Here is a 26,266-nt window from a genome sequence, read left to right on the forward strand (position 1 = left end):
ACAGCAATGACAGAAATGGGTAAAACTAAAAATTATATTCAAATGACAGGAAAAATTCATTACTAGAATAAGCAATACAAATAACATTAAAACATAAAATATTCAGTTATTTATCAATACATACTAGATTTCCTAAGTATCTGGTTGATGCTCAAAGACACTTCCAGTTTGATATTGGGTTGTGACAGACTCTGTGCAAGAGGAATGTGAAGGGGCTTGGCAAGGCAGTTCCTCTGATCCTAAAGAAGGGGCAGAGCTTGTCCAGGCCCAAATGAGAAAAGAAAGCTATAAAATATTCCAGATCAAATCTGAAAAAGAAATGAAGAGGGATAAAAAAGAATTTGAAGAGTGCCTTGCAAAGGATGCTCAGACCTCAGGAAAAAGGTCATTATACACATCAAAAGTGGTAATGAACCTGGTGAGACTGCCTAATGACAAAAGTATAAAAGGGTGGTTCAGAGATGGCAATACTGGCACAGAGAATCTCAAAGAGCTGTCTGTACCAGGTAGGGGAACACCAAGCCCACACCTGCTTCATTTCACGTTGGAAAGTAGGAGACATTTCTTCTCAGAAAGAGTGGTCAGGCATTGGAACAGGTTGCCCAGGGAGGTGGTGGAGTCACCATCCCTGGGAGTGTTCAAGGAAAGGTTGGACCTGGTGCATAGGGACATGGTTTAGTGGGTGACATTGATAGTAGGGGGATGGTTGGACCAGATAATCTTGGAGGTCTTTTCCAACCTTCATGTTTCTATGATTCTATGTTGCACTGATCAGAGGCTAGAGACTGAGCTGAAAAATGTCATGTGGAACATGTGGAACAAGGTAGATAAGGCTGCAATCTGCTAGATCCTGCATTTTTGCCACCTAACCTAACCCATAAAAATGGCCTAAAATAAAGATGGAGAGGGACTCTATCAGGGAATGTAGCCATGGAACCAGGAATAATGGCTTTGAACAAATGGAGGAGAGATTTAAATCAGATGTGACGTGAGGAAGAAATTATTCACTCGCAGCCCAAAGCGCACATGGGAATTAGGGCTGAAGATGCACCTTGCTTCTGTTCTTATCCGTAAAGAACAGAATGAAATTACCTAAAAAACAGTGTTAAAAATAAACCCAGGGCACAGGATGGGAGGTGCAGGGCAGTCCCTGTGGCCAAGGGGCAGCCTTTCTCTCTGGCAAGGCAAATGGCCCAGGGGAGCCAGCCTGAGAAAAGAGGCCATCAGCCCCCCCAACCCTCCTCCTTCTTCCGCGTGAGGGCATCTTCCAGGCAGGCCACTCCCAACACACCCGCCCAAATTTGGCCACGCATCAGCCATTCCATCGCAGAGGCTCGCTGGGGTCACAGTAGCCACCACTGACCCACCTTTGCCACGGGCCCTATAAAAAAGGGCCCCTGCAGGTGGCCCACCATTCACTGAGCTTCTAGGCACTCTGACAGCCAGATTGTGTGGTGGGAAGAAGTCCAGGAGCGGGAAGGTGAGCGGCAGGCCTCCTCGGTGTGAGAGGACAGCGATGCAGTCCAAGGAAGCACCGAGCAGGAATGCACCTAACGAGAAGGAGACGTATCATGGGCGGAGAGATAGCGCCTGCGGCACAAAAGACACCAGTGCCTACAGGACCTCTGGCACGCAGCCCACAGATACATATAAGCAGTACCATTGGCACTGCAACAATGCGGGGAACAGGCCAGCCCCTCAACCACACAGTGACAGGGGGCCTGGGCTTTCTCCTAGCCGAAATGGCAGCGTGAGGCGAAGGCAGGACCATCAGCCACACAGCCGCATGGGGCAGAGGCGTGCCCATAGCATGCAGCACAGTGTGGGACCCAGGCATGGCCAGAAACCAGATGGTGGCGTTGGACCCACAAATGGAAATCAACCGCACTGCAGCACAGGACGTAGGCGGGAAAGTGGACGACTCCATGGTTCGGCACCCCAGCCGGAAAAGTTTCCGGACCAAAGACATCCCATGTGGCCAGGCCCCGGCAGGGACCGGCTTGATCATTGGCAACTCCAAGCAGTGCCCAGTCCTTCCCCTAAACCAGACAGTGACTCGCAGCATGGGCCTTACAGTTCGCGCAACGGTCACGTGGGGCAAAGTCAGGAGCATCGTCCAGAGAGCTGCATGGAGCAGAGGCATGCCCATAACCCACAACACAGTGTGGGACCTAAGCATGGCCGTAAACCGCATGGCAGCGTCGGACCCACGAACAGAAATCAACCACACAACGGCATGGGACCTAGGTGTGGAAGGGAACGACCCCGTGGTTCGGCATCCCGGCCAGAAAAGTCTCCTGACCAAAGGCATACTGTGAGGCCAGTCCCCAGCAGGGACCGGTGCGATCATCGGCAACTCCAAGCCGTGCGCAGTCCTTCCCGTAAACCACACAGCGACTCGCGGCATGGGCCTTACAATTGTCACAACGATGGCATGGGGCAAAGGCAGGAGCATCATCCAGACAGCCACATGGAGCAGAGGCATGCAAATCGAGCAAGCCCAGACACATATAAGCGGTACCATCGGCACCGCAGTGATGTGGGGAACAGGCCGGCCCCTCAAACACACAGCGACAGGGGGCCTGGGCCTTACCGTAGTCGCAACAGCAGTGTGAGGCAAAGGCATGAGTCTCATGAAGACAGCTGTGGGGAGCAGAGGCATGCCTATAGTCCGCAACACAATGCGTGACCCAGCCACGGCTGTAAACCAGATGACAGCGTCAGACCCATGCATGAAAATCAACCCAACAGTGGCATGGGACCAAGGCGTGCAACAGGACAGCCCCCTGGTGCGGCACCCTGGCCTGAAAACATGCCGGACGGAAGGCATCCCGTTTGGGCAGTCCCGGGCAAGGCCTGGCTTAGCCTTGTGCTGAACACCGTGGAGCCCATGGAGCTGGATCCACCAGAAGATGTGGAGGAACCGATGGAAGTGGATCCACCTCTGCCAGAACAGAGCTGGGACTCCCGCAGCATGTCTTTGCTCTCTGCCATCAGAGAGCACCAACACTGTTGCAGGAGTGCCCAGCCGGCTCCCTACTCGTCATCGCGCAGACTCCATCCTAAGTATTAGCTTGGAGCCACCAAACACCATGGACATGCCGCAGGCTTGCCTGCTAGATGTCCCAGCAATAAACAACTCTGTTGACGATTCTCAGGGGTTGTGTGAGTGCTTCTTTCCCATCTGCCAGCCCTTGTGCAAGAGGTGGCATCCCTTCTGCACAGAGCCTCGAGGAAGAGCACAAGAGAGGACCCAGCTTCCTTCGGGCTGCTGCGCTGGGGTGACAGGAGGAGTCCCTGAGGGCCACCATGCACCTTTAACATTTGTGGAAATAGACTGAGGGGTGAAAATAGTAGTGTGTAAGCAATGATAGGTGGCTAATTTCTTATACTAGGAGTGAGTGTCTATAGCTGAGTAATTGGGAACAACAAACGTGGAGAAGGCTGAGGTACTCAACAACTTCTTTGCCTCCCTCTGCACTGGTAGACGGGCTCCCCAAGTCTTTCATTTCCCTCAACCCATAGATGGAGGCTGGGGGAGCAAAGTCCCACCCACTCTAAGTGAAGAGCAGGTTTGAGACCACCTGATGAATCTAAACAACAGGGACAGGTCTATAGGATCTGATGACCCAGGGTCCTGAGGGAACTGGCTGATGTAGTTGCCAAGCCTCTCTCCATCATAGCTGAAAAGTCCTGGCAGTCAGGCAATGTCCCTGGTGAGTGGAAAAAGGGAAACATCACTCCCCTTTTTAAAAAGGGATGAGAAAGTCAGGTCGTTTAGAAAGCAGAGGAACTCCTACTCAGACTGGGGAGGGAGAAGAAGATGAGATAGGCTACTCTAAAGTGGCTGGCCCATCAGAGGAACAGGAAGATGAACAGGAAGATACCTTAAGGGCATCAAGAACTAACCAAGGCCTATACCAGAGTGAGCCTAACTGGGAATGAGTGGCAAAAGCACCCTAATGTGACTGGCCCAGATGCTCTGTGCATCCTTGGCATAGGCTATCTCAGGAGAGGATATTTCAAGGACCTTTTTTCTTCAGGGAGCTAATCTATGCAGGGGACAGGGGGAGATGTTTTTTCCCACTTATCCACTCTCCCTCTCTCCTTCACCCGCCTCTTCTCCTTCAGGCTAGTTACAATAGCTCTTCAGGTCTTTGAATATCCTTGGGATGTTCAGACCAGCATGTTCTTATTGTTATGTCTCCTGAGTGCGCTTCAGGTATTGTCCAAGGTTAACCAACTACTTAGGAATGCCATTCAGAGATCTGTTCTGAGGCAAGATAGTTATGAGTGTCAGGCAGTGTCGGAGGATATGGGCGGGCATCTAGAGTAGTGGACACCTCCAGTGCTTTGGAAATTCGCCCCTGAACAGCTGCAAAATCCTAAAAAAATGGCAGAATGATTGAAAAAGGTGTGTCATCACCCTGGCAATTCCAGAGAGACACAAATCACTGCAACGTGCTGGGGCTTAGCCCAATGCGACTGCTCACCACCTGCTGACTGATGCCCAGCCTATCCCCAAGCAGCCGGTACCCCTGCAGTCCCCTGCCTGCCACCCCACATTACTTGTCCAGCATGACGCCAGATGGTACAGCCCTTTGGCCCGTTGGGGTCAGCTGTCCTGCTTCTTTCCCCTCCCAGCTCCTGCTGCACCCCCAGCCTGCCCATGGGCAGGACAGAGCAAGAAGCTGAAAAGTCCTTGGCTTGCTGTAAGCACTGCTCTGCAACAATTAAAACAAGTAGGAGACATTTCTCCTCAGAAAGAGCAGTCAGGCATTGGAACGGGTTGCCCAGGGAGGTGGTGGAGTCACCGTCCCTGGGGATGTTCAAGGACAGGCTGGACGTGGTGCTTAGGGACATGGTTTAGCGGGTGACATTGGTGGTAGGGGGATGGTTGGACCAGATGACATTGAAGGTCTTTTCCAACATTAATGATTCTATGAGAGCATACCCGCGCCACACCGAGAAACCCCTAGCATCTGCAACCCGCCGCATGTGCTGGCCGCACGGCGGGGACACGCCCACCACCACCACCTCGGCGCATGCGCGCGGCCGCCACCGCCTCCTCGTCGGCGGCTGCGCGCTGCCTTCTCCCCCCAGACAAGATGGCGGCTGGGAGGTCCGGGCGGGGAGCCGAGTGAGGCGGGCGGCCGGGAGCCCCCGCCGCCGAGGAGGGCAGTGGCCGCCCAGCCCCGCGCCCCGTATGCGCGGCCGTCGTCGCTTTGCGCCGCCCTCCAGCCCCGTGTGGGTCCGCGCCGTGTGCGGCAGCGGCGGGGCAGTCGTCGGCGGAGCTGCAGCCGGGCGGGGAGAGCGAGGCGGGCACAGGTGAGTGAGCCGCGGGGCGGTGGGGTGGGGTGTGCGGGTGGGCGGCCCCCGGCGGGGCTCCCTCACGGGGGGGAGCCCCGTATCAGCCCGGCACGGGAGGGCGAGCCCTGGGGAGCCCGCCCCTGCCGCCCGGCTGTGCTGCCCCTGCCACGGTGCTGGCGCTCACCCGGTGCGAGCCTGGTCTCGGGTAATCAGGAGCTAGTCGGTCGCTTTCTAGCCGTGGTAGCTTGAGGCGTGTGGTTCTGGGCTTCCGAAATGCACCGGAGCGTTCAGGTGTTTGATAACTAACGTGCTGCTGGAGCGTGAAGGCAGTGCTGGCAAGGCCCCCATACTGGTTCCTGGGAAGAGCTCACCTGTGCTCTTCCTTGAAAAGATCAAGTCCTTGACTGCAGAAACCATCCTTTGCCTGTTACATTGATCTTTGGCTTCAAAACTCCACATTTGTCCGGGCTGTTTCTCCTGTTGTGCCTCCTGTCTTCACAAGAAGTTAAGGACTTTGTGCAGCAAGGGGTGGGTCTGTACAGGTGTGTCTGACTAAACCTGACTTTTCTGAAGTCATGCCAGCTTTGACTGCCCTTCGTAGCTGCAGAAGCAATTGAATATGAAGTGAAATAGTTCAGATTTGTGTAAATGTCAGTCTCCTTGTGTCACCACGAAGCAATGGAGAGGTGAAGATGCATGTGTACTGAACAGTGTAACTGACTTGTGTGCTGTTGCCTCACCCCCTGTAATAATCGTGAGCGGTGTGATAGTAGTGTCCTGTAAAACTGGGAAGATGAACATTTTGGTAAAGTTGTTGTAAAAACTTAACTTTCCAAAAACTAAAAATTTCTGGAAGCTGATTTCATGTATGTACTTCTACCAGTTACTAAATGAACAAGAGAATGTATTTCTATGCACTGGTGGAGAAGCAGAGGTTTGAAAGCTTTGCTTCAGGAGGTTAAAACTGAATTGATACAACTAAAGTTTTCTTAAGAAGACTATTGCAAGAGTCAAGTAAGATTAGGTCACTAATTGAAAGACAAAATAGCTTTTTTCCTATTCAGGTGCTGTAGTCTTTTATTTTTAAACTGTGTTTGAAAAAATGTATGCTAAATGGTTTCGTCTAATCTTTAGCACAGAAGAAACATTAGTCTTCTTAAAGTGAATGCCATGAGATCATTGTTGTGCTTCAGTTTCAACTTCCTCAGTATGTTTCTTTTCCTCTGGTTATGCTGAAGACTATTTATAGGGTAGCTCTGCCCTGAAAAAAGACCTTGCAGTAGCAAGTAGTTGCTCTCCTTGGATGCATTAAGTTCCAAAACAAATATAAATGGATAATTTGCTAAAAGGCTTCTATACTAAATGGTATAATGAAAGAAACAACCCAAAACTGTGGTAATCCAAGTGGTGATATACTTGATGTTTTTTTTTACTTCTAAATATTACAATACCAAACACTATTGAGCGTATGAGTATGTATTAGGAAATGCAATGAAATGCATGATCAAGTACATGAAGTTTGGATACCCAGGCATCTGTTAGGCAAAATGTTTGTTAGGTAACCAACATCACAATTCCAGTTTACTTACAGTATCAAACTGTAATGCCATCGACAATGTGCTGTGCTACTGGGTGCACAAAGTTTCAGGTTCTTCATTTAGATCAGTATTAAAGTGAAATCAATAATTATTGGCCTCAACAAACATTTCATTTTGCATTTACAGTACATTGTGAATGCTTTCAAAAATATGTATGCATTTGTGTGTATATATATTTACTCTCAATGGAGACTTCTAGATTTGTAGAACTTTCTTATATCTAGATGCTGTTGTTGGTAAGGGAGTTACATCCTATTACCACATTGAAAACTGAACAGAATAATAAAAAAACTTAATCCTACAGTGATCGAGAGAAGATTTTTGATTTAACAAACTTTATTTTGCGTGGACTCTGAAAATTCTTACTTTAAGTAAAAGCAAACTAGTTTGGACTGTGCTGTAGCAGTTAACTTTTCTCGTTTCAAGCAGCTCAGTAACAATAAATAGAATCATTCACATAGGCGTTATATTTGCTTTTTGAAATTTTGTATGGTTGCAAGTTCTGAAACATTCTCCACTGCATTGTTAACTTGGACAGTAGAAAACAGAGTATCCTTTCTCTGTATCAAATTACCGTGTTTTTACAATATTATTTTAGTAACTTGTATGACAGTGACTGAATAAGCAGTGGATAAGTTGACTGAAGTGAGGTAGCTAAACGGCTTGGTGAGCAAAACGTACATTACTAACCTTTCATGTTTTTATGAGACTGCCAATATTACGAATGTTAAAAGGAAAAAGTATCATAGGATTACTTTATGAGCTTAACTTTCAGTGAAGTCTCAGGTTTGAGTTTAAAAATGCAGTGTGACTGGATGAATGTTCAAGGACTCTGCTGGGAAATGTACTCTCGTAGTTTTAAATGATTTTTTAATGGATCTTTTAGTCATTTGCTGTTCAGATTGGTATTATTTTCATCATCCACTTACTTCCAGTCTTAGCAAAGTAAAGGCTTTATATATACTCTTAGCTTTGACCCCTGATTCACATACCCACCTTCTAATGATCTGATATTTAATACTTCTGGGGTTTTGATCCTAATTAGCTTGATTTACAACTACAGTTATGAGTTTGCTAAGAAAGCATTAAAAGGACTTGTGATATTGATTTCATAAGTAACTTATATTGTGCTCTTTTGAAATGTTGCATGTTAGGTGATGATTACTCAGTGAAAGTTTGCATTTTTTACTATTAGATATAGCTGGAGAACTCACTGAAAATACCAGAGGTCTATATTCAGGGGATTCTATTTTTCAATGAAGCTTATGGGAGGGGTAATCTGAATTTGCTGTCAGAGATTAATAGGGTTCCATGGGCAAGTTCCTTTGTGTCTTTTTGTTGTTTTAATATTAGTTATCACTGGTGCAGATGTGAACCCTTTGAGACTGGAGGGGATCTATTTTAACTTTACCTTGTGGAGTTTCAGATGGCAAGAAGTAAAATTCAATAAACAAGATTTTTTTTTTTGAATTAGTTTTTACAATTTTACTAGCACAAGTTGTTTGACTTCTTTATGGAAATGGTAAACTAAATAATTAAAATTTGAGCATGGATAACATTTTGAGGCGTATTAAGTGTAGTGTTACTCCTCAGGTACGCATTTTAAATCACAAATAAATGTAATGTTAATCTCAGAGAAAACACCTTACTTGGGTAGACTTTGTAATTCAGAATAAAAAGAACTTAGGCTTGTGTGAAATAGTGCGATAACATCTTTCTTTATACTGTTGTTTTTTTTGAAGGTGGGAACTTTTTACTCTTAACTGCTATTAGAACTCTGATGCAAAGCATCATTTGAGGCTTAGTTCTATGAGATTTTTTGTGTGAAAGTTGCACACTTTTTCTGGAAATTGGATATCAATAGAAAGCTTTTTCTTATATAAATTGTCACGGTTAATGCTGTCAGTGTTGATTGTTTTAAATAGATTCTGCAAGGTGCTGAGTATCACGAAACTGAATTTGGCTGTTAATGGATTGGCCTTTTTGTGGTAACTGGCATGTGGGGAGAACTGGAAGGAAACTAGGACTTCTCATTGTTATCTGACGAGTGCAAAGAAATCATGAAAGCATAATTTGTGAGAGTTGGCTCTCCCTTTATTAATGGAAAAAGGTTCTCAGGATCACATGAGCGTTTTCTCTTCTCTAAAACCCTTGCCATGGAGATCCTGTATTGCTGCTGTTCTTCCTCTTAAAGGGGCTTCAGCTGAAAATCAGTTCAGAGGTATGCAATGTTCTTCACACACACACATATATATACATATATATATATACATACAACATTATTTAAGGTATGTGAGTACATCTAAAAATTCCACGTTCACATATGTAACACAGAAATTCAGTTACTTTTCTACGTGTGCCTTCTCTCACTTACTGTTCTCTCACTCTAAGCTGAATGAGTCATACTTTGTTTTTATGACTTGGTCATGCTTTGCAGCTATTTTTTGGAGTAAGATTTTAAACTTTCTTGATATATTATAAGCTGAAATTCATTGATCAATGAGAAACATTGCCATTCAGCCTCTCTGGCTTGTTTTGTTACAGGTTCTGCTGGAATTTGCATTTGAATTGCAAACTTCCTGTTTCAGTACTGGAATGACTTCTCAGGCATTTAAATAATTTTATTAGACAGAAAGCATGTCAGGATGGGACTTACAGCTGTCACTGCATAGACTGAAATGGATTCCTTCTCCATGTTTTGCTTGCCTCAAGACATGTGATTTCATGTTATAGAGGAGTATTTTTCCTAATTGATACCAGGGAATGTGGAAAAGGAAATTACAGTATAAATAAAAATATGATGTGGATATCCGTCTGGATAAGTAAACAAGAAATGAGGTTCAAACATGGTGGTGAAAATGAGATGTGCTCTAATATTAAATGTGTCCATATAGCTTTAGCGAAAGTTACCCATCAGGTTTGTCTTTGATTTACATTTTGTTTGACAAAAGTATAGTGAACCTCTGGTCACAGTCTTTATACTTGGGTAAATACAGCAGAAGAGATCTGAATCCATGTTGGTGCTTTTACTATCCTTGGATAAATAGAGTAATCTTCAGAGTATAGGAACAGATATTATTCCTGCAGTAAATGGGTAATCTTCAGCATGACAGGACAAAAAAATGTTACTGCTTCAGAATTATTACTAGGAGGCTGCCCAATCCAAGTAGACATACGCAGCATGGTTTTGCATTGTAATTATTTCCTAGAAGTAGAGGAGTATTAATGAAAACAAGGAAATACATACAGCACGTAGTGAGCAGAGACTTTTGTTGTTGTGAAGTGTTTCTCATTTGGGGTTTTTACAACTAACAGTTTTCTGTAAGCAGTCTTTGTAATAAACTTGTGGCCTTCTCTATTAGAATAGCTGATTGAGTTCTCTTCTCTGTAATTCAGCAATTGTAATGACAGTTGTCCTGTTCGTTGTAGGTAGCTGTTACAGCACTGTGGGTGTACAGTTCTTGCTTAGTGTCTTGCAGCTGATCTCTGTCCTCAGAACAGATTTGCCAAGCTTGTGCAGTTTGATGTGAGTAATGTTACTTATGCCAGTTGTGCATGTGTGTGGAGTAAAATATAACGAGCTGTGGCTGGTAAAAGTAGTTATATGTTGTAGCTGAGAGAATTGGAGGAGTGTGTTGGCAGAGCAAGTCACACTGAAAAACTGAGGTGGGTGTACAGCTGTACCTGTGTTTCAGGGCTTTTGTTTGGTTTAGTTACGGCTTCTCTGCAGACCAAATGGCACAGTTTAACAGCAAATACTACTGCTCCTTGTAAGAGGACTACATAACAAAATGGCTATTTTCAGTGCTTGGGTTTTGTGTTAGGGAATAGGATAGCCTTTTTTCATTGGAATACCTAGTGTACAGCTAACATTCATGTACCTTTCTCTGGGTATGTCAGAGGGCGTGTGAGGCATGTCTTGGGAAATAAATTTACCATGTTGGTACCTGCTTAGTGGCATTGGAATTTAGTTGTGTAAGAACCAGTCGTGTTACTTGGTATCGTAACAGATACTTTAATGATCAAGGTTTCTAATAGTGAGATGTAATGACAGCTTCTGTTTTATTTGAATGATAATGGGAACATTGAAAAATTCACTTATCAATAATTTAAACATTAAAAGTGTTTCTGTATTTAAAAAATTCTGGAGTCAAAAATGCCCAATTTCTTTCATTTAATAATGCAATTTGTTCCTCATTGGCTTGAGCCATCTGTGAAGAGGTTGTTAGAAAGAAGAACAGCTTCGTTTAACCTCCAGAAGAGTTACTTCGACCTTCTTCTGCCAACAGTTGCCTCCATTACTTTGTGCATGTACTTTGGGATAGTGTAAGGCTCAGTAGACTGTGGAACATGACTTAGCTTTTGAAGGTGGAGCAAAATAGTTTGATCAAACAAGTTCATATACTTGCTAAGTTGTTTTATGTGTCTATAGTATATGAATGAAAATACTGAGCTCAGCTGTTCTTGGTGATGGTAGTGTTGTCATAAATTTAAGTTCAGATGTGAGTCTTGCAGAGAACTTCGACTTTGCCTCAAGTTGCTGACATCTTCGTGTCTATTTGTCTTGGTTTGTGCTAATCAGATTAAATATATTTTTTTCAGTTAGTTGTTTTCAAAAGACCATGCTAATATCAGATGCATTTGGAAAATATAGTTGAAAACACTTTTTCTAGTTGTGAAGTCTTCTGGTACTTATATTGGTGTTTACCATTCAGTAAAGATTAAATAAATGCAGCTTAGTTAAATTGTAGAATTACAGAATCTTGTTCTGAAGACCAACAGTTTAGCAGGCTTTCATTTGTGAAGTTTTTGTGCAATTAAATGCTGAATTCTGGTTCACAAAGCTTTGAAGCATTGTCAGAAGTCTACTTACTGCATTGCAGAGGCCTAAGGAAGTGGATGACCTTCACAACATCCTTGCCTACTTAGTTTTAAAAAAAAGTCTTTCCTGTAGATGATCTAGCATCTGGTGTGGACTTCGTAGTATCTTGTTGCAATCTATTTTTTTTGAAAGTGCTGGTGATTTTATCTTTTTTTGCTATTCAGTGAAAACTTCAACTGCATAGGAAGGTACTTCATTTTCATAAGAAAGAGAAATCAACATCCATTCTGAAAGAAGTTCATAGTCTTATCAGTTCTGCTGTAGTCCTTTTCCAGTTTAATGTTTGCCTAGGAAGGAATTCTCTCTACCTCGTGTTCAGAAGTTCAAGCAGAAAATTCCCATTTATGATGTGCGAAGCATATAAATCATAACGGGCGAAGTAGGTGTGATCTTCTCCTATTGTAGTTGTTTTGAACCAGAGCTTTTTGACGTTCTTTTTTATTTTCAGAATTCAGCTTTGTTTTTTACTTCAGGGGGGAAGGGGGATGGATGGGACAGGTTTAGGTATTTGAATTAGACACTCCACAACGGAAACACTGTGCATGCCTTGAATAACAGGATTTCTGGAGTTAAATGCCTGCCTTGTCTCACTGAGTTTGTTTGCAGCTTCTTATTTTCTGCTCAGAAAGATCTGTATTCAAGATCTCTGCTCTTTCTGTTTCCCACAGAATTCACAAACGAAGGGCTCGTGTGAAGTCTTCTTGATTAGTCTGTATTAGTCATTAGAGGCTTGGATGAGGAATGAGTTTAGTTAAATGGTTGGCTGTCAGCAGGTGCTGTATATGAGAATCCAGACCACCAATAACAGCAGGAAAAAGAATGCTGATGATGTTGGAAGTTATTTATTTAAAATTGGCATTAGTAGCTTCCTTGTCAGCAGTTCTGGAGTAAAAATTCTCTGTGCCTGTAACCTTGACAGTGTAACTGGCACCTGCCACTGCTGAAAAGACAGTGTCAGTAGGCAGTGCTGAGATTCACGACAGTCCAAGGCTAGCAGGATCTACTACTTGGCTGCGTTCCTCCCGAGTTGTTGCTTTTTAACATGAAGCTAAATGGATTTTTTTTCATTACACAATATAACAAAGTTTGTTTACACAGTTTGAAATCAACACTGGAGTCAAGCACAACTCTGAATACTTTCAGTTCTCATATAGAATTTAAAAAAAAAAAAAGAAAAAAAAAAACACTTGTTAGCAGTCTTCATCATTCCCCCACTTTCAGCAGAATTATTGTTGGGATTTTGTTTCCTAGTATCCAAATCATTCAACTACAAGCTCTTCATTTTTTAAGACTCCAATTCTAGCCCAATGTAGTAGAGTCGTAACTCAAACTTACATGAAATTACTATTTTCACAAGTGCAAGAAAAAAAACATGGTTTCTGCCCTTTACTCTAACATTTTTCTACATTTTGGATTTTGCTATTGTTATTTGTGAGGAAACCACAGATTTAACTTAGAAATACAAGCTTATGTTATTGGCTATTGTGATATTTTTCTGCTTTGGTTCTGAATATAGTTTGTTTATTGTTATGTATGTTCATGACTTTAAGTTCCATATACTGCACATGACTGAGGGTAGAAGTGCCAAAATAGGTAAATGTACTGAATTCATATGTTTAAGTCTCTAAATGTTCAGAATGAGCTCCAGAAACTTTCAAAATCTGGATTCAGCTTGAAATCAGTGAAACAATTCTAATTCATTACATCTTTTTTTCTCACTTGAATGTCATTCTTATTATAATTGCATCCAGGCCACCAGGAAACACAGAATATGCCTGAGTACTAGCTCTTACATGGATGCAGTTAATATATTTCTGTCTTGCTTAAAGTATCCTTCAAAGTTTAACATGTACACTGTAAATCTGTGTCCTTGCTTTCAGTTAGACTCAGTCCACTGTTGTGTTAATGTATGTAAGTGCAATCCAGTAGCCAGAATATTATGAGAGTTCTTGTTAGTTAATACAAGACTAATAGGATGTTTGAACTGGCATGGAATTAGGTCCCTGACAAAAGGTTTAGATGCCAGTCCAAGTGATGGCTTGCTAATTAAATGTCTAAATGTCTTTGTTAAGACCTTGAGAACTAGACTTGATTCATAAAGCTTTTTCCAAAAAATGTTTCAAGTGCTAGAAGCTGAAAAGAATGAATTGAATTGAAAAAGAGACCTTGTCTTCCTCTAAAACTAGTGGATTTGTGTATTGCTTTATTTGCATGAAAAAGTAGTTTTCTGTACATGACTGTCTTTGTACTGTTCCAAGTCTCTCTCTCAATTTTACTTGTAAGCAAGATGTCCAGATCTTTTCTTCACAAGTGAAATTGTGCCTTCAATGATAAAAAGGTAGTGAAGAGTCCGTGTGACAGCGTAGTATGCATGCAGCAAAGAAGACCTGAAACCAGCTGTAACAGCAAAGCCTGGTTGTAATTAACTATAATGATTTTTAAGATTATTCGGGTATTTTAGAATGCTGTATCTAACTTCTTTAGGTAATAATATAAGAGCATCTGCCTTCAACATGCTGGTCACCAAAGCTAAGCTTTGCATTTGCTTTCTGCCAATATATTAATTCTTACCTTTAAAGTCAACTGCTCCGAGCATAGATAGCATAGGAACATGCAAGTTTGTGTTCTGCTCAGTGAGGATTCTCTTCCTTGAAAACTTTCTGACTTAGGACTTGCAAGTGTTGGAGACCTTTGCAAAGGCAAGGAATTGTCCACCTAGTCAGTTTGCCTACAACTCTACTTTTTGAGGGAGAATTGTCTTAGTTCATTCAACTCACATTCTTTACTAATGGTGTAATAAGTTCAAACATGGATGGATGGTGCTATCATTCTTGCCTCTGCACTCCGTTTCTCAAGTTATTATGTAATTATCTTGCAGGAATCTCTAGAAGCCCTTTAAACATCAGAGTTGCTGTGTGATGGGCAGACATCACATCCATAAAGACAGGACTCCTTTCTGAAGCAGCAATGCTGCTCCCAGCCTTTGATGTGGAGTGTTACCGTGCATGTAATCTGGGAAATAAGGTTTTCATGAAGCTCGCTACTAGCATTTGCTAACATTTACTCTTTGAGAGATGAAAGGCAAGAAATGGTAAATAAAAACATCAGGAGAGTATCTGCCAGGTGTAGACTTACAAGGCTGATGCACTGGTAGCGCAGTTGCCTTTTAGTGAAGCCATACTACACAGCCTTTCATCAAAGTGCTTGAACTTGATGGATCTGATCGTGCTCTGTTGCGTGATGGAAGCCTAGGTGTAACCTTCCATGTAGAGGGTGCGTGCCTGGGCACAGCAACAGTTCCCGCCAGGTCGCTCATCCAGATGACTCTAATCACATACCTGTTTGCTCATGTGATGCATGAGTACCACAGAAGGAACACTGCATTGAACTTTTGTTATATGATGTGTTTGATCACGAGATAAGGCAAACTCAGGAAAGCAGAAAAAGTAGGAAGTAAAACTGAGGAGCATTTCATACATAGTCTTAGATAAGGACATTTCCACTTCTTCCAGTTCAGTTACTGGAGAAGGACTTTGGTTTTGTGTTCATGTGACAGAAGGGATTTTGCCAATGACATGGGATCTCTCCTATGGTTTCATCCTTGTCAGAACAAATAATACCTACTGTGAAGATTTCTTTGCTTTACCACCTGTGGTAATTAACTTGTGAAATGAACCCCACATTGTGGGAACTCCCTACTTTGTGGGAAATGCTTAAAATACTTGGGATCTCAATTTAACTTGATTGGGAGGCACTAAGTTTTCCTGCAGAACTACTTTATTTGGAATGTTTGTGTAGAAACAGTGTCTTCTGTTTGCCAGAGTTCATGTAGGATTACTCAGTACCAGGTGAATTTAAACTTAAATGATTCAACTTGTAACATTAAAGCAATATGAATTATTTCTAGTAAGGGATTCAGTCTTAGATCAAATATTTAGAACAGCTATTAAAGAGTAATGGATCAACAAAAAGCAAATCTATCCTGAGGAGCAAGTCGTGAGTATCGAATGGGTTTTTCTCTGAATCTCAGCTAGTTTGGTTTGGTGTTCTAGCTGACTTGCCTCAGGGATCTTTGAAAATACTTCATTTCTTCAGTGAAGATTGAAGTATTAGAGATATATGGTAGGGGAGGGCTGGAGGAAAAATAAAAAGGAATGTGTGCACTTACCAATACAGAAAGCTTTTCTAAAGATGGTTGTGATGGTTTAAAATTTTCTCTTCCCGTGTCCCTGAGGACTTGGAATAGGAAATAGAAAATGTAGCTGTAGTCAGTAGGATGGTTTTCCTTTAGCCTGAGGTTTTTGAGAGAGTTGCAATATTATACACCTTAAATGCCCAATGGTATCATGGGGTTCTAATATTTAACACATGCATCTTAGGTTTTTCAGTTGAGTAGCTGGTAGCCTTGGATCCAAGCTGGAGAAGGGGAGCACTGGCATTCAAACGTGCATTCAATCTAGATCAAGGAATTTAAAAGCACTCTAGGTTTCCTGGTTTGACAGGCTTAAAAGGGCATTTTCTTCTGTATTATTCCACTGATGCTTTGTCCTGGACATGGTTGTCAGCCCTTTTCTTCTTCAGTTGCTTTCTCCCAGTACTTTTCTGAAACAACTTTGTTAGTGGTAAATGTTTAGTAGTGACTGTCTCAAATGCTGTTTCTGTTACTTTGAAGTTGCACATTCGTTTCCAAGATGAAGAATGGGCCAAAGAAAAGCTAGCTTTGCCCAAGTCCTAACGGTGCAGGTCACTGAGCACTATTGCTACGTGTATAAATCTTGCTGCTGGAAGCAGCTTGCCTTCTGATGTAACAAATACTTGTTCTGCATTTTTGTCAAGTTAACAGGTAGATTAATTGAAGAAAATAACCACAGTGGATACTGGGCAGATTAGTCAGTGTCTGAATTGGCAGACCTTGGGCAGACCAAGTTGCCCATCCCAACTTGAATTTTTGTTCCTTACTGACTGTTCAGCAAGCTGACCTTTTTTTTATCAGGAGAAAATGTCTAAAATATTACAGACTCCTCATTTTACTAAAACAACTCCCTCTCCCCCCCCCCAAAAAAAAAAAGAAGTGAGAAGTCTGTTTTTCAGCCTCACTACTGTTACAGAAGGAATGTTTTGAAGAATTCTAAAAGAAAAACAGAACTCCTAGTATCCCCTTCCATACACACCAACACCATAAAGCCCCATATGTTGAAATGTCTGTGGATTTTAACTTTAAAAAAATCACTGAACTATGTGCCAAGAGAATAAAAAAAAAAAAATTAGTATGCCACCAGTATGCTTGAAGGTTTCTTTTACAGCCAGTTCCCAAAGGGAGTGGAACCCACATTATACAAGGAAGCATTTTTGTGGAGTAAATAAGCTGAAGGGAGCAAGAACACTTCCAAAACAAAAGCTAACCCAAAAACATGATGTGAATCATTGCACTTGATGATTAGTATGTCCGTGAGCAGGAGAACTGTGTGCTGGCTGGGAGTCTTGTGGTGCTTAGTGTTACCTGGAGGCACCAGTCCCTTCTGCAGGAGTGCCGCCTCCTGCAGAGTCTCCACATTAACAGAAGTCAGCTAATGATGAAGCACGGTCTGCATTGGTCCTGAGGAAAAAAAGGGCTTTCTTTCCTGACTTTAACAAGTAAGAAGCTAAATCTTTATAGGGTGAGAATTGATTGTCATTGTTGCAACACATTGAGGGTATAAACCTTGCAAGGAATTACATTCTTGAAGGATCAAATAAATTGTGAACTTCCATGTGTTTAAGCCCAAATGGATCCCTGTGCTGTCTGGTGTGACCCCCCTATATAGAAGCTGCAGAACATTTAAAAATGGTATTTCTTAAATATACTGTCTCACCTTGTGGGCTCAGCTCCTGCTGAGCTTCATGATTTGATTAACCAGAGAGAGATTAGGAAATTCAGTTCCAGTTTGTCTAATTTCCAGCTGCTGGATCTCTTTACACTTGTAAAGAACTTAGAAATATTTTCAATATATAGTAATAAAAAACAGTCTACTTTTTGCTATAATTAACTTGCACCCATTTAACGATACAGCATAGATCTTAGCAAAGTGAGCCATTTTGTGTTCCTTCTTTGAGCTCTTTGGTACTTTATGTACGGAAATGTGCATTTCTTGATCTTTTAAAGGAAAATATGTATCCTTGGATTCCTTGTGAACAAGTTATTATGTAAAGGACAGATTTTATATTGATTTTAACATGGTTGTCATCTTCTAAGAGCCTCTGAGGTTCAGGCCCTAATTTAAGGGTTTAAAGACTCTAATTGAGAGAACTCACAGCTATGACTGAGCAAGATCGTTGTGGTGTTCCTAGACTTTGTCACAGCATTTTCTTAATGCAGTGGGTATTAAAGAATTTCCTATAATTGGTCTTAGTAAGAGGTGATAGCTGGAACTCTTTTCTCTTGGCAGACATGGAGAATGGTGATAGTTAACATACCGTGTTGTAAAGGTCTTTGCTTACAGGGTTCCACAGAAATTGACCTTTTCTCTTTTTCAATATCCTGGGCAAAGCACATGTTGATGGCTTTCAGCTAAATAGATTTTTAACTGATTTATTACTACTAAAATGTCAGAATGCTTACAAGGAATCAACTCTTGCATTAAGAACATCTGGTTCAAACCAAACGAAGGGAAGACTGAAAAGAAGATTGCAAAGAAAAAGGTATATGTTCTAACAGTGATAGAGCTTCCATTTGTCAGAGTGGTGTGGAGTTCTGGGATGCTCATAGGTTCCCTATAGAGCTCAAATAATCACATAGCATTATGTCTTTTAGCAGTGACCTCTTCTCAACCTCAATATACCAAGGAACTTAATCTGATCATCCATTTGCACGTGCATTCATCCATTTGTTATGTACACATTTGAAGACTAACTTACGGCTGATGCGACGTATCAAAAATAAGAAAAACATTGCTTTGTCACGTAATTCAGGCCACTGTGATGTTCTAGGTATATGCTGTGTTTCTTCTACTGGGTCTTGCTTGGAATCAGTCTCTGAGCAGCTGGTAGGTGTGCAGCACAGGGCAAAAACATAAATCAGCTATGAGCTGCGCTGCAGCTAAGGACAAAATATGCTAAGATGAAATGCTTCCCTTACAAAAGATTATTCTAGTGAAGACTGGACAGATCCAGAGCCTGGCACTCCCTGAGAAAGATTGGAAAATATAAAATTCTTGATCTTCCTGTAGATACTTGATCTTTTTCTGCTGTAGAGCCCAGATGGGGAAGAGACGAGAAATGAACAAAGTCCTCTATGAAGAGCTTTTTACTATGAAACACCTTTCCCAGAGAAGCCCAGGGGTAGACTAGACGTGGGCTCTTCTGTGGAAGACGTTCAGCCTCAGGTACAGTTAACAGATTACTGAAACTGAATTAAAGATGCAGTTACAGGTTTCCAAAAAATGATGAATAAACCTTCAGCTTGGTGGAGGTCTACAATGAGTGGGTGGGTGCCTGCATGAATCAGGGAGGTAGAATAAAGTAAACTTGAAAGTCAACTGTAATTTATCCGGTTAATCAGAGCTCGCTTTCTGAACATGTTACAAATGAGTTTTATAGCTTGAATCTGGGGGAAAAAAAAGCTTTCCAAATTTTTGTGAAAGTCTACCTTCGTAGTGGACTGAGCACCATCAATTTCTGTTTTTTCTGCATCTTTAGCTTTATCTTCTTTTATGTTGTTGCAGCAGAGCTCTTTGTAAAGGATTGTTTTTCATTTAAAAAAAAAATCTTTGTGAAAATTAGGGCAGAATGTTAGTATTGGATAAGATGAAGACATCTGCAGTAAGTTGGAGATGGCATGAGCAGATGTAGGTATGTATTGAACATCTCTGTTGCCTTTCATCCGAGGTACTGCACAGCAGTGATCTGACTTGCTGCCTTAGAGGTGAGGCCCAGAATAAGTGACAAACAGTTTGTTGATATTTGAACAGAAATATTTCTGATAAAGGCTTGTACTCCAAAGTCCATTAGAAATGAGGCCTAACAAGTGTTGCGCATTGCTATAGCATTAAGAGGTGAAAAAAACATAACTGAAGGGAAGGCTGGAAAAGTAATGTGTCTGGTTAGGAGAAGAAGAAAAACTCAAGGCATGACTGGAATAAGAAGTGATAATTACAGCACAGATACAGTAAGCTACTTAACATGCCTGAGAGCAGCAGCAGAGGAAATGCAATACAGGACTACTGTGACATTCTTAATTAGAGGATGAGGAAATGGTAGCTAATGTAGCACATAGTCAGTGTCAGATGTGGTTCCTCATGAACATGAGATAGAAGAACGGGTAAATGAATGGTGAAGCCGGCTGCATGAATGGTTTGCTGGGCAAACCCACTTCCATTGTTGTACTGGAATTGTTGTTGTACTGTTTTTAGAATATATGTGACTAATATTGCAGATTGGTCTGTGTATAGATCTACTTGAAACTTCGTTTCTTTAAGCTGCAACAAGAAACCTGCATGCAGTTGGAAAGCTTTAGCGAGATAGAAGAAAGCATGAGTGGGAAATGCCTCAGAGTACAGTATTTCCAGACAAAAATGAGGAACTGGCAAACAATAGAGCATTACATAGCAAAGGATGTAAAGAGCAGGTGATAGCTTTCTGTAAATCTGATTTATTTATGAAATAATTAAACAGAATACATTTTTCTGCTTATCTCATTCCGCTTATGTTACATGACTTTCTGGTAGTTAAATGGCCCTGTTAAATGGCCCCAAGATGTTTTTTGTGGAAAAATCTTCTCAAGCTCAGGAACTTATAGCACGGCCTTCTGCAAATTAGAAGTGGAATTTTAGTACATTAGCGTAATAGAAAATTTTACAGGAACAACTTGCTTTCTGATTCTCTATCCTAAGGTCAGAAGTTTTGTGCTTGCTTCTGTAGGAGAAGGAGTTGAGTGCAGGTCTTCTGGACGATGCATAAGGAACAGAGGTTTTTTTACTGTTCTTTTCTGTATCTGCAAGAGAAAGGTGGTATGTTAGTTTCTTGTTCCTCGGGAAACTTTTTTTTTTCTGATGATAGCTAGATATCATTTGTATAGGGAAATAATGCACAGTGTTTCTATAAGAGTCTTGGTGGACCAAACAGGAATATATTACTACATAGGTTAAAAAAAAGAAAACTCTGAGAGCGGGTTGTGAGTTATTAGAATGGTGTGAATATGTGAACTGTGGCTGGTCCTAGTCACATGGTAAGGACAAGGCTCGGAGGGAACAATGCTCAGTCTGTGTGTGGTAGTGAGAGGTGAAAGCAACTTTACTTCACAATTTCCAAGGCAATGACAAGCAGAGAGCACGTTCTGCTTCAGTGATTTTTAAAATAAAGTTAAAAGAAAGGAGGCAGTCTTTGGTTATAGCAGCTGCTAAATATTTCATCAAGTCCTGTATTAAGATGAAATTTACATTGTTAAACAGTTGTGAAATGTTTTCACTGTTTTATGTTAATAAAATCTGTTTATGCCATCTTTATAAAAGATGCATCTCTGTGTAAATCAATGTGTAAAACTTGTAGTGAAGTTCTGAAGATAAGATCTCTTAAGTTGGTGACACTACATATCACATTTGTGAATAATACCAACCACAGTGCCTGGCAACAGGGAGAGGGAGAATTTAACTCATTATCCAACCCACTCACCATGCCCAGAGTCTCTGGAATAGTTAGTACTGTGCATGCGCAATGACTAATAATGAAATATCAATCACTTCAAATATATGAAATAGTGAATAGCTTCTGGGAAGGCTTTCAGGGAGTGGGGAAAACGGTACTGCTGCAGAGGGTGAGGAACTGTTCCATTTACTGTCAAATTGTCTAAAACCAGAAAATCTCTAGCATTTTCTTTTGTCATATTCTTGATTTTTTCAAGAAGCAAATAAATGTTTGTGAGAATGTCTTTTGTTTTTAAAAACATGTGAATCTTAATGTGCTCAGAGCTTCTATTTAGCACCGCTTAGTAGATCTGGTTGACAAGTTCAGAAATTAAAAAATACGGCTAAACTTTATTTGGTCTCTGACTGGATTTACGTAAATGTGTTAAGTTGGGAAATAGTGCACAGATTGCATAGAATATTTTATGCAAAGATTGTTTATTTGTTTTCTGAAGCACAATTCCTACTTGTCTGTTTGAGAATGCTGTGCTAGGTACAATGCAGGGATTTGGTACAAAGTAATACAAATAATTGCATTTTGAGCTGATGAAACTGGTTTTTGATGACAAATTGTGTCCCTGGGATTTGATAGCTTACATGCAGAGATTTTGTTCTTTTAATCAGCTTCACAGTTCATGTAATACATAGTAGGTATTGCTAGATCTGTCTTGGGTTTTGGCAATGGTGTCTTTTAAAGGATGAAAAAGACATCTTGTTCTTTCTGCTCAATATTTTATTTTGGGTTAGGTACTTTCCAAGTCTATACAAGACTTTTCCCTGTACAATTCCTTTCAGTGTTGTTTTTTGTTTTTTGTTTTTTTTCTGAGAGCCTGACTTTTTTTTAAATCAAATGCTATTTTATTGCTATCAGGTCTATTAGATGCCAGTCCTGCACATAGAAAACAGTTTTGAAAGAGAGCAAATATGTACCACAATACCATTTACCTGTTCAGTTTCATACCATTGTTTCAACACCACTGAAGTATACAGTATGAGAAATAAACTTACTGCTAATAACATGCTGTATACTAAACCAAATTCCACTTAATGTTGGATTTTGCTTCAGAAGCAAGTGCACGTGACACAATACGAGATGCCATTTTTATAAAAATCATGGCAAAGTGGACATTACTATGAAGAAGGGAAGGCTTTCTGTCTCCCACTCAGCTGTCACGTTGGCAGAATATATTATAGAGAATTTGTGCTGCTGCTTATGCTCTGCTTCTTCCATCAGTAATAGCAGAACTTCAGGCTGTTGAACAGTGAACATAAATCTCTCATCGGTACTGAATTTAATCAGACTTGGGCAACTTGTGAGTACCAGGCTCTCAGAGGACTAACCAGTACCAGAACTAACAAGAATCTTTTCACAGACTGAGGACTGTAGCTAGTTTTTCAGAGGTACAGAAAATAATGGAATACATCCTGTAGCCTTAGATATTCCTAATTTGGGTTCTATGAAGAGCTAGTGAAAATTAAGCCTACTTCTCAAGGTCAGTTTTTAGTTTAGCAGTGTGCATTTTAGCTTTGAAAGTATTGAGGATTTTAGTTTCTTGGGCATTTTCTCTGGCATCAGTTCTCTGGTATTGTCTCTACATGCTTAAATTAGTTCTAACTGCATTGCACCCATAAGTTATGAACATGATTTAAAACCATTAGTTGATAAACCTGGTTTTATAAGCTGCAACTCATGTTGCAACAGCTTGTCAACTGGTGAGTCCACGTTTGGCCCTGTGTACATTTGAGTATACACTTAATCTAAGCTAAATGATTTTAGGATGGAGAGAGGTGCACAATAACTGGGAGCATTTTGTTTTGCTTTTCTGAGTAAGAATGGTGGCATATATCAAAGTAAGTTGACTTTTAGATCTAATGCCTGCCTAGAGTATAACTTTTTAAACCTGTTAAGAGTAATACGATAATTTGTTACAGCCTGAGGGATTGTTAGCTCAGTCTCCGTATGTCTAGGTTCAAGAAGAAACTGATCAAAGATAAAGACCAGAAGGATGTCAATTGTTGACGTTGATGTTGCTGTTGTTACAAAGCTTCTATTAATTACCCCAAAAATGTGGCCCGAAACATCTTTGTGTACTGTTCCAGTTAACTTTGTTCAAAATGCTTTATCACAAACTCAAGTGTGGGAACACTTATAACTAGGCATACTGTTGAGGTCCTAGAGGTTTTTTGTGATACCCTGTTGAAGGTTGCACATAATGTCACACAGTCTCCTTAATCCTGAAGACATTTGATGAAAAGTTACTTGGTAAAGAGCATCTTTCCTGAGGGTGGAGTGTGGTCTTCTAGGGATGCAGCCCAGAAGGCCAACTGCATCCTGGGCTGCACCAACAGAGGAGTGGCCAGCAGGTGGAGGGAGGTGATTGTGCCCCTCTGCTCTGACTTTGCGAGGCCCCACCAGGAGTGCTGCGTCCAGGTCTGGGGCCCCCAGCACAAGGAGGATGTGGGGCTGTTGGAGCGGGTCCAGAGGAGGGCCACAAGGATGACCAAGGGGCTGGAGCGCCTCTCCTGTGAAGAAAGGCTGAGAGAGCTGGGGCTGTTCAGCCTGGAGGAGAGAAGGCTCCGGGGTGACCTCATTGCGGCCTTCCAGTACTTGAAGGGGGCTTATAAAAAGACGGAGAGCGACGCTTTGCTCAGTCGGATACTGACAAGGTGAGGGGGAATGCCGTCGGCAGTGCCCAGCGCAGCTGCCCGCCGCCCCGCCTCGCCCGGGCTGTGCCGCAGCGCATGCGGGGACGGGGCCGCTCCCGGCGCGGGGGCGCGGCGTGGCGCGGGGACGCCCCACCCTGCGCGGCTCCCGGCGGGGGGCGGGGCCTCCGCGCCCATTGGCTGCGCGGCCGCGCCGGGCCGCACGTGACCGGCGGGGCGGGGCCAGCGCCGGGGCCGGGCTGTGCCGGCGGCGCCGCGGCCGTGTCAGCGGCGGGCGGGGTGCGCGGGCGGAGCGGCCGGGCCGGGCCGGGCCTGGCGGCGGCGGCATGGAGGGACCGCGGCCATGGGGTGAGTGCGCGGCGGGCGGGCCGGGGCCGGGGCCGGGCCGGGCCGTGACAGGGCGGCGGCGGGCGGCGAGAAGAAAGCGGCTTTGTGGCGGGCGGCAGCGAGCAGCCGGCACGGCACCGCTTTGTTGGTTGCGCTGCCGCAGCGGGCAGGGAGGGAGAGGAGGAGGGAGGGAGGCGGTGTGCGGGCACCCCGCGTAGAGCGCCGCCGGGAACTGGGTCACCGCCGCACCACGCGCCCTCCGCGCAGCCACGGCGGCTGCGGCCGCGGGGCGCCTCTGCCGGCACGTTGTCCGGGCCCGGCCGCCGGCCGAGCGGGGGCTTAAACCCACCCTGCGGGTGCGTGCGGCGTGCCCGGCTGCGGGGAGCGCCCGTCGTCGGGCGGAATTCCCTCCGAGGGACTGGCGAAGGCCGGCTCGCTGTGGGCGGTCCTGCCTGAAGGATGCTTCGCAAAGGTGTAGCAGGGAACGGGCGGCTGCTCGGTTTGTAGGGCAGCGTTTGCAGTAGGTTGCTCCTCATATATACATAATACGACATGGATTCATCTCATTTTCTACATACCTTTCTCCATGTGACACTCATTCTGTTCAAATTGGTCCTTAGTGCTTATGCCTCTATTATGCACCCTTTTTTTTTCTTTTACCTTCAGTGGAGTTTAAGGATTCCCAAATAGTTGTCAGTATAACAGTTCCTTGAAAATAACACGTAGGCGTGTGCACTGGAAGTCATTCCCTGGAACCAGACTCTTATGTATTTTTGAGGAGGCTCCAAGTAACGGGTAAAATATTTTTGCCACTTTCTTAGTCCTGTTAAATGATGTGCAAAAAAGGTTTGATGAAGCTAAATCTTTTTTTTTTTTTAACTAAAACACCCCCTCAAAACATTGTGTACCTGGACCTGGATCTAATTTTAGAATCACAGGTTTGCCATCTGTCAGCGAGGTATGGATTATGTTAAACTTTAGGACATCAGGTGAGGACTTAGCAGTTGGCTACTGTTGGTGATTCTAGATTTTTCTCCTATATATTTTGAATGTTCATTCCAATAGCTAAAATATTAGAAGATGCCATAGGTGCAGAGGTGCTTTGACCACTTTCTTTTCTGAAAAGAAGGAAGGTGATAAAAGCAAAGTAATAGTTGTGATAATTATTATGGTGATGTTTGTTCCTTTACTTCTTCAGAAGAACCATCAGAAGAGATGGTCTTTGTGTTGTTTTGCATAACAAGTGCAGTATTTCCTGTGAGTAGTCATGCTCTTTAAAATGGCAGCTTGAATAAAAGATCACTTTTACGTATATTTTAAATGATTCATGACTGCAGACTTTCATAAGGTTCATCCTTCAGATCATATCATGATATTTGCCAAAACTTTTGTGCAAAATACTGGGTTATGATACATGTTCTGATGCATGTTGCCATAGTATGCAGCATATGTTGGAAATGCTTATATCTAAACTGGGTTACCTTTGGTCTACAAGTTCTTATGTTGGATTTCTGTATTATCATAACTTAGTAAAACGCTTTTGCTGATGAGATGTTATTAATTACTTTTGCATCAATATAACGAAATCTTATTTAAAACAGGCTATACTGCTAGTGATACACAGTAACTGAGTTATTTTTGGTGAAGACCACTGCACGTCTCCACTGATTGTTTTCCAAAATTCGTACAGGACATGTGGACACATGCTGATGTATTTTCTGTGAGACAAAAAGTCTTCTGTTCTCAAAAAGTGCTGAAAATGAACCCTGAAGATGACCCTGATTGATAACCTATTTAAAATAATATTTTTTCATTATCTTTGTTTTTTC

At 42.5% G+C, this 26,266-nt stretch overlaps 1 protein-coding gene across 3 annotated transcripts in view; it reads left to right on the top strand.

Moving 5' to 3' along the window:
* Positions 1–5,094: 5,094 nt before the first annotated feature.
* Positions 5,095–26,266, top strand: part of APC (APC regulator of WNT signaling pathway) — a 90,635-nt gene continuing 69,463 nt past the window's right edge. For 2 of the 3 annotated variants that reach the window (XM_048052166.2, XM_048052167.2), the window contains exon 1: positions 5,095–5,328. The gene's annotated coding sequence lies outside the window, so the exon portion shown is untranslated. Of the gene's footprint in view, positions 5,329–24,327; positions 24,459–26,266 lie in introns of those variants that run through there. The other variant, XM_066988983.1, reaches the window with a different exon arrangement.

The sequence above is a fragment of the Anser cygnoides genome, chromosome Z (genome assembly GCF_040182565.1).
Source record: "Anser cygnoides isolate HZ-2024a breed goose chromosome Z, Taihu_goose_T2T_genome, whole genome shotgun sequence".
Classification (NCBI taxonomy): domain Eukaryota; kingdom Metazoa; phylum Chordata; class Aves; order Anseriformes; family Anatidae; genus Anser; species Anser cygnoides.